The 19554-nt window shown below is 34.5% G+C and overlaps 1 protein-coding gene and 1 long non-coding RNA gene across 4 annotated transcripts in view; one reads left to right on the top strand and one right to left on the bottom strand.

The window, feature by feature from the left end:
- Positions 1 to 19554, bottom strand: part of SPATA17 (spermatogenesis associated 17) — a 193913-nt gene that overhangs the window by 19694 nt on the left and 154665 nt on the right. The window lies entirely within an intron of this gene.
- Positions 211 to 12681, top strand: LOC309644722. Its single transcript, XR_014254576.1, has 2 exons — positions 211 to 6826; positions 7149 to 12681. It is a non-coding gene; the product is annotated as an uncharacterized lncRNA (long non-coding RNA).

The following is a 19554-nucleotide window of genomic DNA, read 5'->3' as shown; positions in this document are numbered from 1 at the left end:
TTATTCACTCACTCACTCATCTCCTCTCCCTCTTTCCCTTTCTTCCTTCCTTTCTCTTTCTTCCTTCCTTCCTTCCTTCCTTTTCTTTCTTTTTCTTTCTTTCTTTCTCTCTCTTCCCTCCCTCCCTTTTTTCTTTCTTTCTTTCTTTTTCTTCCTTCCTTCCTTCCTTTCTTTTTCTTTCTTTTTCCCTCCTTCTTCCCTCCCTCCCTCCCTTCTTTCCTTCCTTCCTTCCTTCCTCAAAAAGTACTAATCCAGTGCCTCCTTATGCCAAGTGCTTTTCCAAGCAGTGAGGATACAGCAATGCATAAGTCAGGCAAAAACTCCTGTCTCCATGAAACTTAAAGTTCTAGCAGGCAGAGACAGACAACAAGCAAATAAAGTCAGGTAATAATAAGTGCTGTGAAGAAAAATAAGACGAGGTAGGAGAGAAGGGTGAGGACGTTAGGGATAGGGCCTGCAATTCAAATCAGGTGGTCAGAAAGGCTGCTCTGTGGTGACACTTGAGGACTAACTCAAAGGAGGTGAGAATGTAACCATGCAAACGAGGAGCACAACTACAACCACCAAGTTTGTCACTACAACACTAGTGTCACTTCAAGCAACCAAAACCTGCTAAGCTACCTTAAAAAGATAGTTTTACCTGCTCTAAGACTTTTGGAGGATTTTTTCCAGGGTCTGAACCCTGTTAGTGCAGAATGTAGGAAGCATCGAGCAGTAAAAAAGTACTGCCTTTTCTCTGCAGACAGCACAAAAGGGGCGCCGTGGCCTTGTATATGAACAGAGCTCCACTACTTCACTTCAACAAGCACTGTCACATCCTAATGTTGTCGTCATACAACGTGAATGGACACCATCCCGGCGCCCCAGGATCAGGTGTGCAAGAGTCACAGTAAATGGGGCCTAGCCCATAATTTCCAATTCCCATTCGTGCATTTATATCCCTTGAGCAGCACTGCCCAAGAGAGACATTTGGAGAGATAAAGAAGACTATTAATAATGATTACCTATTTCTTTCATTGATACCACAAATGGGGTCTAATGTCAAAAAGTAATTAGCCAGGAAAAATGCACATAGAAATAATACTTGATAACACTGTCTTGGTAAGTGACAGCTGGAGAATTTTTTTTTTAAGATAGGAATAACAATGTTTGTCAAGGTGTGGTGCTTTTTCCTTTAATGGTGGACCCCCGTAAGAAAAAAGTGATCCTCCTCCAAGAGAAGTACTAACAGAATATATTTTTCCTCCACTTTTCTTGAAATTGTCCACATCTAAGTTTTTGTGATGGAATTTATTACTATTTCCTGGTTAGCTGGAGGGGGAGACCTCTGCATAACATGTGTTGTTCATTTCCTAATTACCTCCGGAAAAAGCAAACATCCTGAAACAATACAATGGATAATTTAAAAGGCATAGCTAACTAAAATGAAGGGCAATTTTCTACATATTTTAATGTCTTTGAAAGTACAAATCTTACTCTTGAAATCAACTAGTAATCAGATCTTAAAATAAAAAAGTAATATTGCCTTGTCTTCATAAAAGCCAGTTTATCTCCTGTATACCATTGTCATCAAATAATGTTTTCTATTTGTTGGTTTACTCTTTTACTGTGAGAATCTGTATGATAACGTGGGGTATAAAAATCAAGAAATTAGTCTCACAGCAGGGAGTCTGCTAACAACACCATTTTCATCTTATCCTTCAAGCAGTGGCAGAAAACATATTAATTGCAATTTAATTTATGCAACAAATATTTCATTTTAATTATACTTAATTTTTTGTCAACCTATAAAAATGTCAAGAGTTCTGATGCAGTTTTTTTCTTACCAGTTTTTTTAAATGAAAGAATTAAAATCAAGTGCTGTTTCTGAAAGAAATTATGAAAGATTTCTAATTACTGCTTATGTTCTTGAAAAATTGCTAATCTACTAGCCCCAAAATAACATCTGGGAACATGTGAACTTGAAGCTTTATTACTCAATATTTATGAGTCTTAATAATATACATGCATCATTCATATGATGAAATTCTCACAGGAAGAATTTTTTTGTAATTATAGGATATATCAATAACTGTCATTGAATGGTGAATTTTCTATGTAGAAATGTTTTTGTTAATACCTCTCAGGAAAACTAAGATGAGAATAAGTGAAATTGATTGCTGCTGATACACTGCATTGAAGTAAAGAATATTTACCATTAACAGAAGTGGAAAGAAAAATGTCAGACCACCAAAGCTGAACAGTATTAATTATATTCAGCAAATATTTATTAAGCTCTTACTAGGTGCAAATCCTACCCAAACATTACATCTCATATAAAAATGCTACCTTCTCCTGGAAATCCTTCTCTCTCAAGATGCAAATTACATCTCCAGGCACTGAATGCTTCTGGTGCATAATTATACCTTTCTCATGGCCCTTTTATAGTCTCTGTTCTGTGACAGTAATTCCCCTCCATGTTTCATCTCCCCACTAGATGATAAGGTTCCCGGGTGTAGGATCCAGGTCTTCTGTGTTTATATCCTCCACCTATCACGTTCAAAAATACTTGAAAATGAAAACCTACTAGTATGAATAAAATGTTCTGGGTGTTATGTTTTGGGAAGTAAAACTATTATTTCAAAAGCCTCTCTATAAAATTTGTAAAAACCTGTATTTTGAAATTATTCATTTAGATGACTTCTAGTTTTAAGATGGCAGAGTACTGAATTTCTTGCCCTATTTTATATTCTCAGAAATGGCACCCCCAAACATGGAGAATTATAAAAATCTACAAAAGTACATCTTCTGTGAAACCAGAAGACAACAATGACCTCAAACTGTAACTTGTATTGAGAAACAGATAAAGGGTGGCAGCAGACCTAAAAGAACAGAGACACTTCCTGTCTGGAGAGGGAGATATCATTGAAATTCCATCCTATTCTTCCTCCCTAAACCCAGAACCCTCAGGCACTGAAATCTTCAGACATCTCAGAAGGCAAAGGTGAAGCATAGGGCTTGGCTGAAAGTCTCCATACGGAACACTTAACTTTTAAGATCCCTCCCCAGGTTCCTCCGAAGGAACCTCCCTCCCTTTCTCCCCACCGCCCGGTTCGGATTTGTTTTCTGAGGGAAAAAAATTAAAAACAAAAACTGGTGCATCTAGGCATAGTAGAAGACAAGGGTCAGGCACTATACTGAGATGTAAGTGAAAGTCTTCACACTGAATGGTGAGAATACCATTCTACTCCCCACCCTGTTCCCAACTCCCAGGATACTAGCGCACTTGGCAGGGGATTAGGGAACCTTTTGTTGGAAAAATTAAATGTCCATATGGAGTGGCCCTTCCACAGGAGGTCACCACTACAGTGAAAGCCACTTCACTGCCTCATTTTAAAAATATGAATGAACAGCCAAAGATCAACAGATGTTTGAAAACAACCTCCAACCTAAAAGACAGAGCGATATATCAACAACAACAAAAGCAAACAATTTAGATGAACTTGAGACAATGCAAGAAGCAGAAAAAAGTATTGTTAAAATCTAAAACAAACATTCTAAAAGACATTAGCAAGGATATTGCATCCACTAAGCAAGTATAGGATGCTGTTTTAACATTTTTTTTAATTAAAAAGATCTGTAGTGAATTAATAATGTGAAAGCAGAAAAAACAACTTGATAGAAAAATTTTCGAATTTAACACCAAGAATCTCTCCCAAAAAGTAAAACAAAAGGACAATAAAATGGAAATAGGAGATACAAGATTTTTTTTAAAAAGTTGAGGATCAATGTAGAGGATCTGCTCTCTGATTACAGGAGCTACAATAAAAAGAATCTGAGAAAACTAAGAAAAACTAATTGGAAAAGAAAGCAGGAAAAATTCCCCAAAGCAGAATGACAGATAACAATGGCTTAAAATAAAGACACCTTTCAACTTAAAATTCTATATCTAATCAATATCAAGTATGTGTGAGATGGAATTTTCAGAAATAAAAGTTATATTGAGAGGCTGTTACAGGGTATGGGTAAACTTGACAAGAGGTGGGAAGAAAATTAAGCAAATGGGGAAAAAGGCAATTATTAACTCCAGGAAATACAGAAAGTTGTACAAGAAGCAAACATCATCTTAGAACTTCTTAGTTTAATAGGAAACAATCTTTCCATAGTCAAAAAAATTAGTAAAGTTTGAATATTTGCTGACTCAAAACTTATAATTGTATTCCAAGGAAACATGGAGATGATAGTATGAAAGAGCTAAATTCTCATCTTCCATAGTTGAAGGTCGGTGGCTATCATCTAAAACTGACAAATCAAGAGATAGTATATTATTTAGATAGAAGATAAAAGAGTTGAAAGTGGTGATCTCTAGAAAGGAGGACTGGACATGAAGAATGGGAGGAGTGGGTCAGGAGTATGCCAGTTTACATAATAAATCTTTGAACATATTTATTTTATTGAATAAAACTATGTACATGTTTTACTTTGATATAAACAAAGTTAAAAATAATTAGTGCATCAAAGTGTTTACTCTTAGAATTAAGTTTCTTTTCTACTTGGACAATTATTTATCAACTACATTCTTCTCAGTAACTGATGCCCTATTTTTTACCATTTATATAAAATACCTAGTTACATTTATCCTAAAAACCTAAATATATGATTTCTCATATGTTATTTTTTTTTGCCATATTGCCCTTTCTGAGCATTTTTAACAATGCTTCCCATAAGCAAGTCTATATAATAAAACATATTAAAATGCAGATGAGATAGTCAACGGAAATTAATGTATTTTATAATGCCAACTCCCTTTACAAGCTTTGGGAAAATTATATACACATTTACTAGTCTATGTACAATACTTAATGTCTATATTTGAACCAAAATTATTAAAGACAGTGATCTATTTAGCGTCCTTTTCCCCAACCTAATCAAATTAAGAAAGCAATGTGAATTTCCTCACAAGCTATTTCATACTTGGATGCCCTTGAACTTTACTGAGTCTGAACTAAAAAAACATGTGTAGGTAACATACTTTGGTATTCAAAATACTAAGAAATGTTTATTTGCCTTTGCCATACAAAGTACAGTTTATTATAGAACATTTACATATAACTCCTAATTTAAAGTTTATAAGTGAAAGACTTTCATTTATAAAATTACATAAGATACATATAAAAATTTAATCTCAATATTTAACATATTATTTCATTATTTTTAAAAAATATAAATTATTTAAAGATTAAGAAGATATAAAAATGGAACAATTTAAATAACTATGGCCTTTGAAACCTACTATTGGCCTAATCACACAATATAAGAGAAAAACAATCTGTTGAATAAAGTTAAATTCAACTGTGTATTATTGTCTTGACTTATAGCACTTCTGCAAATAAGAATTTAACAGAAACAAAGTAAAAATCAAGTATTTCTCCCCATGGCCAATATATAATAACTGCTAATTAGTTGATATCTCTTTTGAAATTATACTTTTAAAACTAAACCATTAATATGAGTTCTATTCTTAGTAACGAATTATATGAAGTTGATACTTACAAACACTTGAGAAACTCAGACCTGTTAAGTAGGTAACTACTCTTAAAATGTTGGTTAAATTATTATTCTATTTAACAAACCCTTTTTATAAGAAATATCAAATAGATTCAGTATAAGAAAGAATAAAACAAGTATAAAAGTAGTAAGCATACATAGCATTAAGTTTTAAGTAGTGCAGATTTGGCTCTGATGTGAACAGGCTAAGATAGCTTACTGGGGTATTAACATGTTTTGTATCCATTAGCAACTTGAAGGTTAATATGAATTATTAATAGAAAACATCTCTGAATTAAGCTTGAGAGATTAAAAGAGTTCCAAACAAATCAAAATCTTCCAGAGGTAATTCATACTGTCTTTTTAACAAATAATAGCCAGAATGCTCTTGACTTTATTCAATGTTATTAAGTAAAATTTTGACAAGTATATATTCACTTTACTTAGGAAAACAAAGGAACAACATGTAAGAATTGTTTCATATTGAAAAGCCACATTAAAACTCTACCATGAATGTAATATTAATATGTTAGACTAAAATAATTATGAGTTGTAGATTTCTTTATGCAAATAGTCTTTATTTAGCAATGTAATTTAGGATATTAATGTATGATACTTTATATATCTTATGTTGATATATGTTTAGCTAATATAGATTATGATATAAATATTAGTCATCATTAATAATATTTCTAGAAACCTATTAGTTTCCAAGAGCTTGAAAATTAATGGTAAAGTATTTTAATTAGTTTTTTCTGCTCTCCAACCATATGGTTCGGGCCTATCCAAATTTTCAAAACTGTTAATATGATTTAGTAGGTGTTAACCTCACCATGTTCCATTAAGTTCTTATCCATCATGGGGGCTAGTTACTTAGCCTAGACAAAAAATTTCCTCTCCCAAGAAATATTATGTTTAGAGCCCTAAGAAAAACCCCTTTCCATCTCTACCATCAATAGCATGTGGAAGAACTGGCTTAGCAAGAAAACTGCAAACAAAAACTACGGTACCAATGTCTATGTTCATGCTTGGAACTGAAAGTCATCACAAAATGATCTGAGGTTCAGACAGATATACCAGCATGTCTGTTGAAGTTTTCAAATATGAGATAAATTCTCAGTCCCAGTAAATTGCTCTTGAACTCCTCCTTACTTAGTTTTGACTTTACAAAAGCATTAAAGCTGGATTTCTTTGGGGGCCATTGTTTCATCAAGAGAAATGTTTATCTCTTCAAGAGAGTTCACGATAATGAATGGAGGACACAAAATTGTTGAGCTACAGAAACCAAGCTGTAGGCTAGGCTTTTTTTTTTTTTTTTTTTTTTATAAATTTATTTATTTATTTATTTATGGCTGTGTTGGGTCTTTGCCTCTGCGCGAGGGCTCTCTCTACCTGTGGCAAGCGGGGGCCACTCTTCATCGCGGTGCGCAGGCCTCCCACCGCTACGGCCTCTCCCGTTGCGGAGCACAGGCTCCAGACGCGCAGGCTCAGCAGTTGTGGCTCACGGGCCCAGTCGCTCCGCGGCATGCGGGATCCTCCCAGACCAGGGCTCAAACCCGTGTCCCCCGCACTGGCAGGCGGACCCCCAACCACTGCACCACCAGGGAAGCCCTGTAGGCTAGGCTTTATATGGGTTCTGCAAAGACTCACTGCATGCAGGGCCTCTATGCTATGTGTAAACAATTAATAAACAGAAACCTCAGTTAAAAAAAATTTGAAGACCAGAAAGGGGAGCTCTCATGTCCTGCAACCACAGCAGAGCCCAACAGGAAGCAGACAGACTCCTCCTCTTTTCTGGCAAGGACTCAGCTAATGAAAGTCATGGACTCTTTGTTTACTACAGCCCTCCCAACTTCCTTTCCCCTCTATAAGAGCGTTCTCCTTCCTGTGTCATGAGCGGACTTGCACGTGGCCCATCATGGCTGTAGACCCCAACCTGCAATTCTCTGCTGATCTCAAGTAAACCCATCTTTGCTGGAAAATATCTGGCAGGCTATTTGTTTCAGGTCAACACATGCAAAGAAGAGTGTAAGAGGCAGTACCAGCTTATAACTATAAATTTTCATCTCTTACATCAATTATTAGTGTTGGAAATCTAGGAAATTGGGGCAAAATGAATTGGGCTGCCTTCTAACTGAAGCCTGGAAAGAGTCCTTGATTCAAAGAGATAGAAGAACCAAATCCACCAGTTCTTTATGTCGGTAAACAATGAATGTCTCTAGTGTTCTTCACCTAGGAGAAGGATAGGAGGGAACAAATTAAGCAGGCCTATGGAAGAAAAACAAACTCACATGTTAAAGACTTGTATGAAGACCAGGCATCTGAAAGACATCAATTACAGGAACCTGAAGAAAATTTAAGTGTTGGAAAATATTTGCCAACTTCAACCAACTCCTAAAAATACAGATTCTATAAAACAGAGCCAAAGCCCAAAAGGATAAAAGAGGCTAAAATAAGAGGACTAGATACCCATAAAAACAACAAGGTCAGAGATGTTGATGACTAGAGAAAATAAACTAAGATTACAATAGCAGAAATAAAATTCACTTTAGAGATAACAATTGGCTATTCAAAGTTGAAGGGGCGATAAAGGTTATATTTTAGAATAAAGAAAATAATTCAAAAAAAGCACTCCCTCATGCAGTGCGCGTGCACCCACACACACACACACACGCACACACACACAATCAGTCTTATCTCAGATATTTCTTTTGTAACAGTAATTGATAGAAGATCACAAACTAACATCTATAGAGTTAAGAGAAAAAGGTTGTGAACCCAGTACTTTATATACACCCTAATTGTCACTTTATATATGAAAGCAATCGAAAGGCATTCTTAGATATTGTATTAATTGGGGTTAGATTCAGCTGCAACTGTTAGAAAGCCCCAATTAACAATGACTTAAACAAGAGAGAGAATTTTCTTTCTCATTTACACAAAAGTCCAGGGTTGGTGTGATACTCCACAGTGAAAGGGACCCAGGATTCCTTAATGTTATTGCTCTATCTTTCTTGGTCCACATTGATCCAAGGATTAAAATATGACTGAAGATGTCAATCAATCTCTAGCTGTCAAACCCTCCATACCAGACATCCAGAAGGAAGAAATGAGAAGAATGACACTTTTCTTTAAAAACACGATGGGAGGCAGTCTGCCATGGGGCTCTTGAGTTGTACAAATCTTGCTGAATGTGTCAAAATCACAAAGTCTTGATAATTCTTTTACCCAGTGTGAGGGTCACTTCTCAGTATTGAGACTATACAACTGCCAACCCTGAGAAGTGATGTAACACCTCACAGTATGTACCACATAGTCTGGTAAAGCACCTGCTCCCTCTGGACACAGCAGGCTTGCTAACTGCTTCCCATGAAAGTGGTGGGTTTCACACATCCAGGGTTCTCCTCCTATGACACGCTAGCACGTGGAGGCACCGTGCGGCTCTCTGTATCATCTTGGGACCCGAGGCTCAGGAGACCAGCACAACTATGTTGAAACTCCTTTCCCTGCGTTTGCTGTGAGGAATAGTCTCTGACCTGGAAGCTTGTGCCTTTTACCAGCATCTGTGGAACTTTGGATCAGACTAATTTACTAGCTTGCATAGTTCTTCTGATGAGAGTTCTTCTTTTAGCTATCTTCCACACCATCAGACTTATTTACGTAGGGAGAGTCCTGAAAAATAATTCCTAGAGGAGGAGCCCACACTTTTGCTTACTTTCCATTTTCTAGCATCTAGTGACAGGACTATAATTAGCTTTAAAAGGTGGCTGATAAATGCAGTTTTAATTTCAGGCAGTCATGTACCCAGCTATAAATCAGAGGTTCTACTAGTATAGAACAGGGGTCAGCAAACTACAGCCCACAGGCTCCAGCCAGCCTACTTCCTAATTTTTAAATAAAGTTTTATTGGAACACAGTTATGCCCATCCTTTTATGTATTGTCTATGGTTGCTTTTGTGCCTTCAAAGCCTAAAATATTTATCATCTGGCTCTTAAAGAACGTTTGTTGACCCTAGTACAGAAGAAGAGAAAACTGATATTCAGAGACAATAAACTCTCTGCCATAGATATTCAAGGTCCCAGAAAATGTACTGCCTTGCCCCCTTTTAAATAAAACCTTTGTTGTATATCCCATGCATCAAAGAAATGACTCATTTTAATATCTCAGGGAGAAGAATCAGTAATACTGATATCAGTAGTATCAATATGATCTCAAACAAAAAACATAAGTAAGGGCGTAGAAGACTTGAACAATATTTAGAAACTTCAGGAGACTGGTAAATATGTAACACTGTACCCAACAACTGCAGAAAATATATCTCTTTTAATGTACTTGGAACATTTACCAAAACTGACAAGATCTTGGGCCATATAGGAACTCTCAACAAATTTCAGAAGATTAAATTCACAGAAGATGTTCTTTGACCACAGAAAAATTAAACTAGTTAAAAAAAAAATACAACTAGGAAATTTCCAAATGTTAGATAATTCAAGTATATATTAATAAATAAAACATGAGTCAAAATAGAAAACATTTTGAAATTTATGATGAAAACTTGTGAGATGTCACAAAATCCATGTTTTGAAACACATAGCCTTATATGAATATATTATATATATATATTTTTTTCCTCGTATCATTTCAAAGGACATAACCTATGAGAGTAGAACTTAATACCTCTGTTTTATTGAATTGTCTTATAAATCGAGGCAATACTCTGCACATTGTGGGTGCTCAATAGCTGCTTTGATGAACTCTCAACATTAAAAACGAGATTTAATTATTTAGAAATTGCAGTCATGCCTGCAAAATAACTGATTCCCTTTTATAGATAGGGTAAAAACCTTTAAGCGAGGTTTTCTGAGTTGAAATTCAGATTTACACACAGTATTTAACTGGGAATATAGAGATCTTTGGTTTAATGCTTCAAAATGCTTGGCTCAGTGCAAAATGTATTCATCTTATAAAACAATGTTGGATGATAAATGGAGAGTGACCCTCCCCAACAATAAACTAACATCTACGTATTAATTTCATTGAAACTCTTGGTGGAATTTTAGTCAACTAACCACCAACTATGATTTTCCTGTGTTATATTATACATACATTTGGGAAAATGATATACATAGATATGATTTATTGCTACCTTTAGCAGGATTGAAACAGTACATCAAATTTTATTTTGGTGGTCCTTTTATTAGCTTCCTACCACTTGATCAGCTGATATCACTAATAATAAATTTTTTTTTTATAAACTAGAGTTTGCAAGTCCTGTCCTGAGACTATAATATTTCAAAAAACAGTCTAAGCTTTAGGGAAAAAACCAATTACAGAAACAGCATTAAAAATGCCAAGCACTGGGCAGAAGCAATGCTGGATCAGTTTTAAAAAGTGATTGATGAAACCCTAATCCAAGCTGAAGGAACAGTTTCACGACAAGCTGTGACCATTCCACACACTTCATTAGCTGCCATAATTAGCCTGGTGTTTCAATTTGTTAGAACTGGTGGGGACAATTTTCCTCAGAATGAAACATCAAAATACAGGGTCCCTCAGACTTCAGAAGAGGCTGATGAGAGGCCTTTCTAGTCTCTGTTAACTAAAAGATTAATTATTGCTGATGGGAGGCTGTGCTGTGATTGTCACTCTGTCTATGTGCATTACTTTTAGCATTAGAAGAAAGATACGGTTGACACCGCACCACTCGATCAAGTAGCTTCACATTAGAGCACAAAGTCGGTTTTAATATACAGGGTACTTTTGATTGATTTTTTTTTCTTCCTTTTTTCTGGGTCCAAGACTCACCACCTATTTATTTATATCAGAATTTGAAAACAGCCTCTAAAATATTGAGAATTTTGGTTAAGGTACTTTGTCTCAAGTCATGGCTTCCTTCTCTAACCATAGATCAGCTCAAGAGTGGCTTCATGTGTTTGTACAATTGTATAGTGACATCTTTTAAATATGTTTATAAATCTTCTAAGACTACACATGTTTTAAGCAACCCATAAAGCCACGTTAATTTTACCTATATTTATAAATATAGCTCTATAATCTTATCCCTGGATTAAGGAAATACACTCTGATTTCCCACAATATAAATTCATGAAATCTAATTAAGAGGGTAGTAGGAAAGGGACTCCTACTTCATTTCCATAGAACAAAAGTGATTTCTTTTGTTTTTTTGGCCATAGGCAAAGCTGATCCGAAGTCAAGAGTATATACCTACAGACAGTGCCATTAAAAATTTCACCAAAGCCTTAGTTTTTAATGTCTTGGCTTTACTATTATTTAATTATTTGCATTAAGATAATTATTTGTAAGCCAAAAATTTCCACTTAATGTATCTTTTCTAAAAAACTCACTTCTTTAACTGACCTATAAAGAGTGAAGTGGGAGTAGTAATTTAGTGAAGTGTGGAGGAAGCAACCATAACCAAAGAAACTGGTGATATTTTCAAATCCACTACACCGTAGTGAAAAAGTTTTAAAGTGGAAAAGCACAACAACATCAGATAAAAATGCTTCCTTGAGTTTCCAGAACAAAATTCTCCACAGGTTCCATTAAAATCAAGTCCTTGTTAACCCCAAACACTTGGTTAGCTATATCATTTACAGCAGCACAGTCCAATAGAAATACAATGTGGGCCACATATATAATTTTAATTTTCTAGTCGCCATATTACAAATAGTAACAAGAAATAGGTGAAATTAATTGTATGGCAATAAAATATTTAAGCTAATATGTCTAAAGTATTATTGGTATAACTATGTCATTAATATAAAAATATGAATGTTACCTTTTTTTTTGTACTATATCTTTGAAATCCAGGGTCTTTTACACTTACAGCACATCTCAAATTAGAGAAGCTATATTTCAAGTGCTCAGTAGCTGCACGGCTATCAAATGGAACAACACAAATTTAGAGAATGTGGAGCTTGCTTTGTCAGGGAGTAGTTTTTCTGCTCTTTAGTGAACAGAGCCATTCTGGAGTCCTGTGGAGTTACATACACAACAAGTAGATCTATATGAACAGATGCAATAGCAGCTGAATCAACTCTTTACAGTCAAGAGTAAAAGTCCTTCTAACTTAATAAATGAACACTGCTGAAATACATATAGATTATAAGATTCCTAACAATCAGTGAAGATAATGCAAGACTTAAGAAATCAACAGGCCATGCACACCATGGAGACTCAGAATAGCCACACACCAGAACAAGATTCACACTGTAATAAGAGCTGAAATTCAGCCAGCATGCATCAGTATGGGCATATTGGTTACTAACATATTTTAGAAATGGTTTCATTATTTTCATATCTGTTAGTAAATGGCTACAAACCCAAGTACTACCTCAAACATCCTTCACAATCCAGCAGTTAAATAGTTACTGTGTATCCCAGCAGGGAGTCCCAGGATTATTGTCCATTCTGATTGTTGAGTATCTGTGAAGTGTAGCTAGCAAAGAATTTTATTATTACTCATGCCTATAATACATACATAATCAGCTAGGCATATTGAACACAATTATTTATCCAGTAAATCTGTGGTTAATTTAGCCATATTGTTGTTTTTGATCTTCTCGTCAAATTGCTTCCTTTTAAAATCTCAGAAAACATGCTCAGAAACAAAATATCTGAATTTACTAGCTGTAAACAGTCACAAAAGCCATAAGGAAAGTAATCTCAATAGAGTCTGACAAGTCATTTGCTATTCAAAAGCTATTACAGAGATTATTTCTGTTTGGGTATTGCAGTGTGGGGAAGGTTTTAATTCCCTAATTCCACATCTCTACTATTTATTCTTGATTTAATTTTTAACACTGGAGGATATACCCCAAATAACTCTTGTAGTTCTACATGATATTCAAAGTTGTGTTGAATCATTCATCTTAATATGGTAACATAAAGAGAGAGAATCTTGAGGTTTTAGATTATAAAATAGCACAGCAAATAAACAACCTCTAGAGTAGTGAAGATGTCATCATTAAAAACATGAAGTAAATACAGCTGGAGCACTTCTGCCATTTGCAAAAGTACTTCAGAGAATGGGGCTCTTTGTCACAAAAAGTGGCTTGATTTGAGAAGGTTGGAAATCAACCAAACTATGATTTGCTCCATCCAAAAACCTTCACCTAGAATCATCTCATAATGCAAACATGAAGCCACATACCACAGGGGAGAAACCATGTGGCAAGAAAATAAATGTTGTTGATTTGTGACTTAGAACATAAGGATAAAATAAAAGAAATACTGCATTCTCTCCCAAATAGTTGATATTTTCTAACATGTCATAGATTAAACAACAGAGGCAACATTTCCTTTATCATGACCCACGATGTATCTGAGAGCAACCAACTGATGAATTTGGTCTGGTATGTTCCCACTGACATCATGACAGAAAAATTTCTATTTTGTGAGCCCCTTTTGGAAAGCACGTAGACTGTTTTCCTGTCTTCAAAATGATTAACATTTCTTTCGTTGAGCATAACTTCATTTGGAAGAAAAATCTGGAAACTTCATGACTAGGTACAGTATCTGCAATCTTTGGAAACACGTCTGGTTTTACCGTTTGATAAAAAAAGTTTCATGTGCCACCTTGATCACTTTCTAAATTAGCATGAGTTACTGCCGAAGATGCTGCCCCAAATCCCTAATGGAGGCATTCATACTCCTTTTCAGTAGTCAACCTCAGAATTTTCATGAGAAAATGTGAGCAGGATATGAAATACAGTGTCTGGAAGATAAGGAGTCAACTTTAAGCAGAAGTTTCAAAATATCTGAGAGAAATAGTAAGCCATGGTTAGAGCAATAAGATAAGGAGTTCATTCAGATCGGATTACCTAGATAATTTTATTATTATTCAATGTACTACTGTCATAGTATGCATGGTGCTGAGAAGTCATGACTTCTATTGAACAAGCTCTTACTCTGGAAAATAAGATTAGAGGAAGATAATTACGCCAACTCTCTAATTCTGAATGAAGTACTTTTGTAGGCTGAAGTGGAAAATGACAATTTGTTTATTTCTGTATAGGGAGAAGTCTCTGAACACCCAGGAACAATACAAATCTCTGTTGAAGTTCACTTCTGCTTCAATGTCCCTAAAATAATACATGGATTCATAACTTTCAGCTGTCACAGAGTATATCAATAAAGCAGACTCCAAAACACATAACCCTCAATGGTTTAAGGACAAAGGAAATGAAATGATGTGAGTTCAATCTATTTTAGAGATTCTCATAAAACTTTTATATTCCTTTACTCCAACCTTTGTTCTCTGACAAAGCAAGTTATTAGTGTTTGGATACCATTTGACACTATGTACCTAAGTAACTTATTTTAAACATTTGTTGCCATTAGAACAAAGAATTGAAATCAAATTAATGTCAAAGATAAGTGCATTGCCATATTAAAAGTCTTCCCTAACATTTCAACTTTTAACTCAAGTGAAAACATAGTAGTGTTTTCATTGAAATTCACTTTTATACGATTACATTTCTTAACTTGCAAAATTTGTATTCATTTCCACATTTTTGTAAAATAGACATTTGAGAACAACAATTGTAAACAAAACTTTTGTTTTACTTGTTTTGTGAAGGAAATAAGTTTTCAATAAAACAAAATGATGGCATGCAAGTGTTGTGTGCATTGTATATTTGTACTTTTTTCTGGAGAGAAAGTCCATAGCTTCGATTAGATTCTCTAGAGTCAGAGGCCAAAAAAGGTATCAAATTATTAATTTGAAGTCTTTACATTATTTCTGAAGAAAGCAGCAGTCTCCAGAATTAAACTGAAAACTTACTTTGACACTCTATATTTTCTTTATTTAATTTTTACTGAAATACAGTTGACGCGCAGTATTATGTTAATTTCAGGTGTAGTACATAGTGATTTGACATTTGCACACACTATTAAATAATCACCATGATAAGTCTACTAACCATCTGTCCCCATAATACAAAGTTATTACAATATTATTGACTATATTCCTTATGCTGTATATTACATCCTTGTGGCTCATTTATTTTATGACTGGAAGTTTTTATCTCTTAATCCCCATCACCTATTTCATCCTGGATCATATGGTAGTTCTATTTTTAATTTTTTGCATTAAAAAATCTGTCCACAGTGGCTGCACAATCTACAGTCCCACCAACAAAGGATGAGGGTTCTCTTTTCTCCACATCCTTGCCAACACTTGTTATTTGTTATCTTTTTGATGACAGCCATTCTGCCAGGTGTGAGGTGGTATCTCATTGTGATATTAATTTGTATTTCCCTGATGACTGGCGAGCATCCTTTCATGTGCCTGTTGGCCATCTGTACACCCTCTTTGGAAAAATGTCTATTCAGGTCCTCTGCTCATTTTAATATCAGATTATTTGTTTTTCTGATGTTGAGTTGTACGAGTTCTTTGTATATTTTGGATATCAACCCCTTGTTGGATATATCATTTGCAAATATCTTCTCCCATTCAGTAGGCTGCCTTTTTATTTGGTTGACAGTTTTCTTCACTGTGCAAAAGCTTTTTTAGTTTTATGTAGTCCCATTTGTTTATCTTTTCATTTGTTTCCTTTGTCTGAGGAAACAGATCCAAAAAATATTGCTAAGACTGTACAAAAAGCATACATTAAAAGGACCATATGCCATGCTCAAGTAGGATTTATCCCAGGGATGTAAGGATGATTCAATAGCCACAAATCAATCAATGTGATGCACCACATCAACAAACAGAAGAATAAAAATAATATGATTATATCGACAGAAGCACTTTTATTCAACATAGTATTCAAAGTCCTAGCCGCAGCAACCAGAGAAGGAAAAGAAATAAAGGAAACCCAAATTGGAAAGGAAGAAGTAAAACTTTCACTGTTTGCAGATGACGTGATACTGTATATAGAAAATTCTGAAAATTCTACCAAAATACTATTACAATTAATAAATGAATTCAGTAAGGTTGCAGGACACAAAATTAATAAACAGAAATCTGTTGCAATTCTATACACTAATAACAAACTATCAGAAAGAGAAATTAAAACAATCACATTTACATTTGCATCAAGAAGAATAAAATACTGAGAATAAATCTAACCAAAATGGTAAAAGACTTGTACTCTGAAAACTATAGGCACTGATGAAAGAAATTGAAGACAACACAAACAAGTGGAAAAATATACTGTGCTCATAGATTGGAAGAATTAATATTGTTAAAATGGCCATACTACCCAAGGCAATCTATAGATTCCATGCAATCTCTATCAAAATACCAAAGGCATTTTTCACAAAACTAAAACAAATAATTCTAAATTTGTATGGAAACACAAAAGACCCTGAATAGCCAAAGCGATCTTAAGAACAAAGCTGGAGGTATCACACTCCCTGATTTCAAGCTATACTAAAAGCTACAGTAATCAAAACAGTATGTTACTGGCACAAAAGCAGACACACAGATAAATGGAACAGGATAAAGAGCTCAGAAATAAACCCATACTTGTATGGCTAATTAACCTATGACAAAGAAGGAAAGAATATGCAATGGGGAAAAGACAGCCTCCCCAATAAATGGTGTTGGCAAAACTGGACAGCTACATGCAAAAGAATGAAACTTGTATTTCACACCATATGCAAAAATAAACACAAAATGTATTAAAGATTTAAATGTAAGACCAAAAACCATAAAATGCCACTCTATATTTTAAATCAAACTTCCCACATAAAAAAAGTACAAGAAATGAGATAGGCAAAATGATTTCCTACAAAGGAAAATAAAACCACATGGTTAAGTGGAAAAAAGACAGTGACTTGATTAGTCATCTGATGAGTATAGGTGGACAGGTCTTGAGCACAAATGGCCAAGCCAACAATCATGTAACATGCACTTGTAATGGATTCTTTGCCTTGCATCACTCTTGTTAACTATACTTCCACAGAGAAAACCTTCATAGCTAGAACATCACTTCTACATGTAAGATTCAATGTGAGAGAGATGGATCTTCAGTTATTCCCCCTTTCCACCCCATCTAATGATGCCTTTCCTGAATGTGGCTGTGTGTTCATAGCTGTGCAGAAAGGACTAGTGAGATCAACAAGGCAAAGACAAACCTTGAGTACATGCCACAGACATACTTTAGTTAATGTGTTCTTAAGGTAACTAACTTTTTGACCATAACTTTAAAAATAAATAAATAAATAAAAACAAGTATACTGCCATCCCCTATGAGGTCATAATATATGATTATGATGAAAATAATTATTTATCTACTAAAAATTATATATATAGGAAAGACAGGAAATATCTGAAAAGGAGCATATTTCTTTGCTTTGGAATAATAGACTTTACTGGGGCAGTATTTTAAGCTACACTGTACACTACAGTAGAAAGAAGCTTTCTGGAAAGTGCACTTTATTTTTATGTTAGCATGTCATCAAAAATCAGTCCTTCAATCTATCACTGATTATTTTAATGCTACTAAGATATAACTTTATATGAATACAGTAGCTACATTCAGAGGTGATTTTTCTTCATAGAATATCAAATACTTAACATTTGATATCTGGAAATCTCCCAATCTGACAAATTCATGCAACTTCAGATCCTTTATTATTGTTGGCATTTATATATATTATAGATCAGTAATATGAGAGTTAGAAAGTTGAAGCAAGGGAACTTTTATCAGTAATGTTTTGGGGTAAAAGGAAAAAGTATATGTGTTAGCTACCAATATATCTGATATATTTTATCAACTTTTTTCTGGGATATTTTTAGAATTTTTACAGTACTTTGAAATTTAAGTAACACTAGCCATGAATATGGAAACTTACTTTCAAAACTAAGTATGCTAAAATTTTATGTATAGTATTTTGTACACCCTTAATTATGCTATTAGAACTAGAAAGTATATTCATATTTGCAGATTAGATTGCTTCTACCCTTTGGACATTATTTATGTATATTAAAATATCAAAACATAAATGACAGATGTTTCTGAGTTCATTTAGAAAAACAATATGTAGTGTCTTGAAAATCAAAGCAAAGCTTCAGATTCAAACAAGCATAGTTTGAATTTAAGTAGTTTCTTTTATTTCTTTTAAAAATTATAATTCTGAAAAAAATACTTAAAATTTTTTTAATGGTTTATAGGCTTTAGCAATATAAATGAGTTTCTATCAAAAATGTTGACAAAATGGAAGTCATTTTCTTAAAATAGTACACACATGACATAAAGTGAAGGAAAAAGGTATATGGTTAATGCTATGTGCTCTTCATTATTTCTATAATAAATACCATCGTGATATATGGCATTAGGTTGGTGAGCTACAAGGAAACTTGGACAGACATGCTTGCAGCCCAGTTTGCTCATGACAAATAATTAGATTCATAACAAAAATATACTCAGAAAGAATATATAATAAAAATAATAAAACACTGAATATATACACAGAAATTATATTTTATTTACCATAAGAAAACTTAATTTTGGACTAGGATGTAAGTTTTATATCTTAGTTTGGTTTTTTTTTTGGCCACGCCATGCAGCATGTGGAATCTTAGTTCCCCGACCAGGGATCAAACCCATACCCCCTGCAGTGGAAGCATGCAGTCTTAACCACTGGACCTCCGGGGAAGCCCCATATCATGGTTTAATTTTTAAAATACTAAACTTGCCATAATTTCACTTGGGAGAGGGGATGCAGTTAGGAAAAGCTTTCCTAAGGAAGAGAGGGAGAAAACTAGTATGTCTCCTCAGTATTTGACATAAGTGAGTGACTGCCTGGATGGAAGGAATTTAAAAGAGACCAGGTGTCAGGGAGGAGATGGAGAGTTCTGCAATGGGCATAATAAGTGTGAGCTCTGTTTGGATAAGCAAAGAAAACTGAAAGAGTAATACAGCAATATTATTTTTTCTCTAATGCTGCTTACAGGCAAGTTACATGATTAAATGAAGAAGGCAGGGAAAGCAAGACATTTATAATACAACAGACAAATGACAATGCATTGCTAGTTAGACAGAATAATAAGTACC

The sequence above is a fragment of the Balaenoptera physalus genome (assembly GCF_965194825.1).
Source record: "Balaenoptera physalus genome assembly, chromosome: 1".
NCBI classification, from domain to species: domain Eukaryota; kingdom Metazoa; phylum Chordata; class Mammalia; order Artiodactyla; family Balaenopteridae; genus Balaenoptera; species Balaenoptera physalus.
Note: the sequence above shows the minus strand (reverse complement) of the source record. Positions and strands in the feature narration are given on the sequence as shown.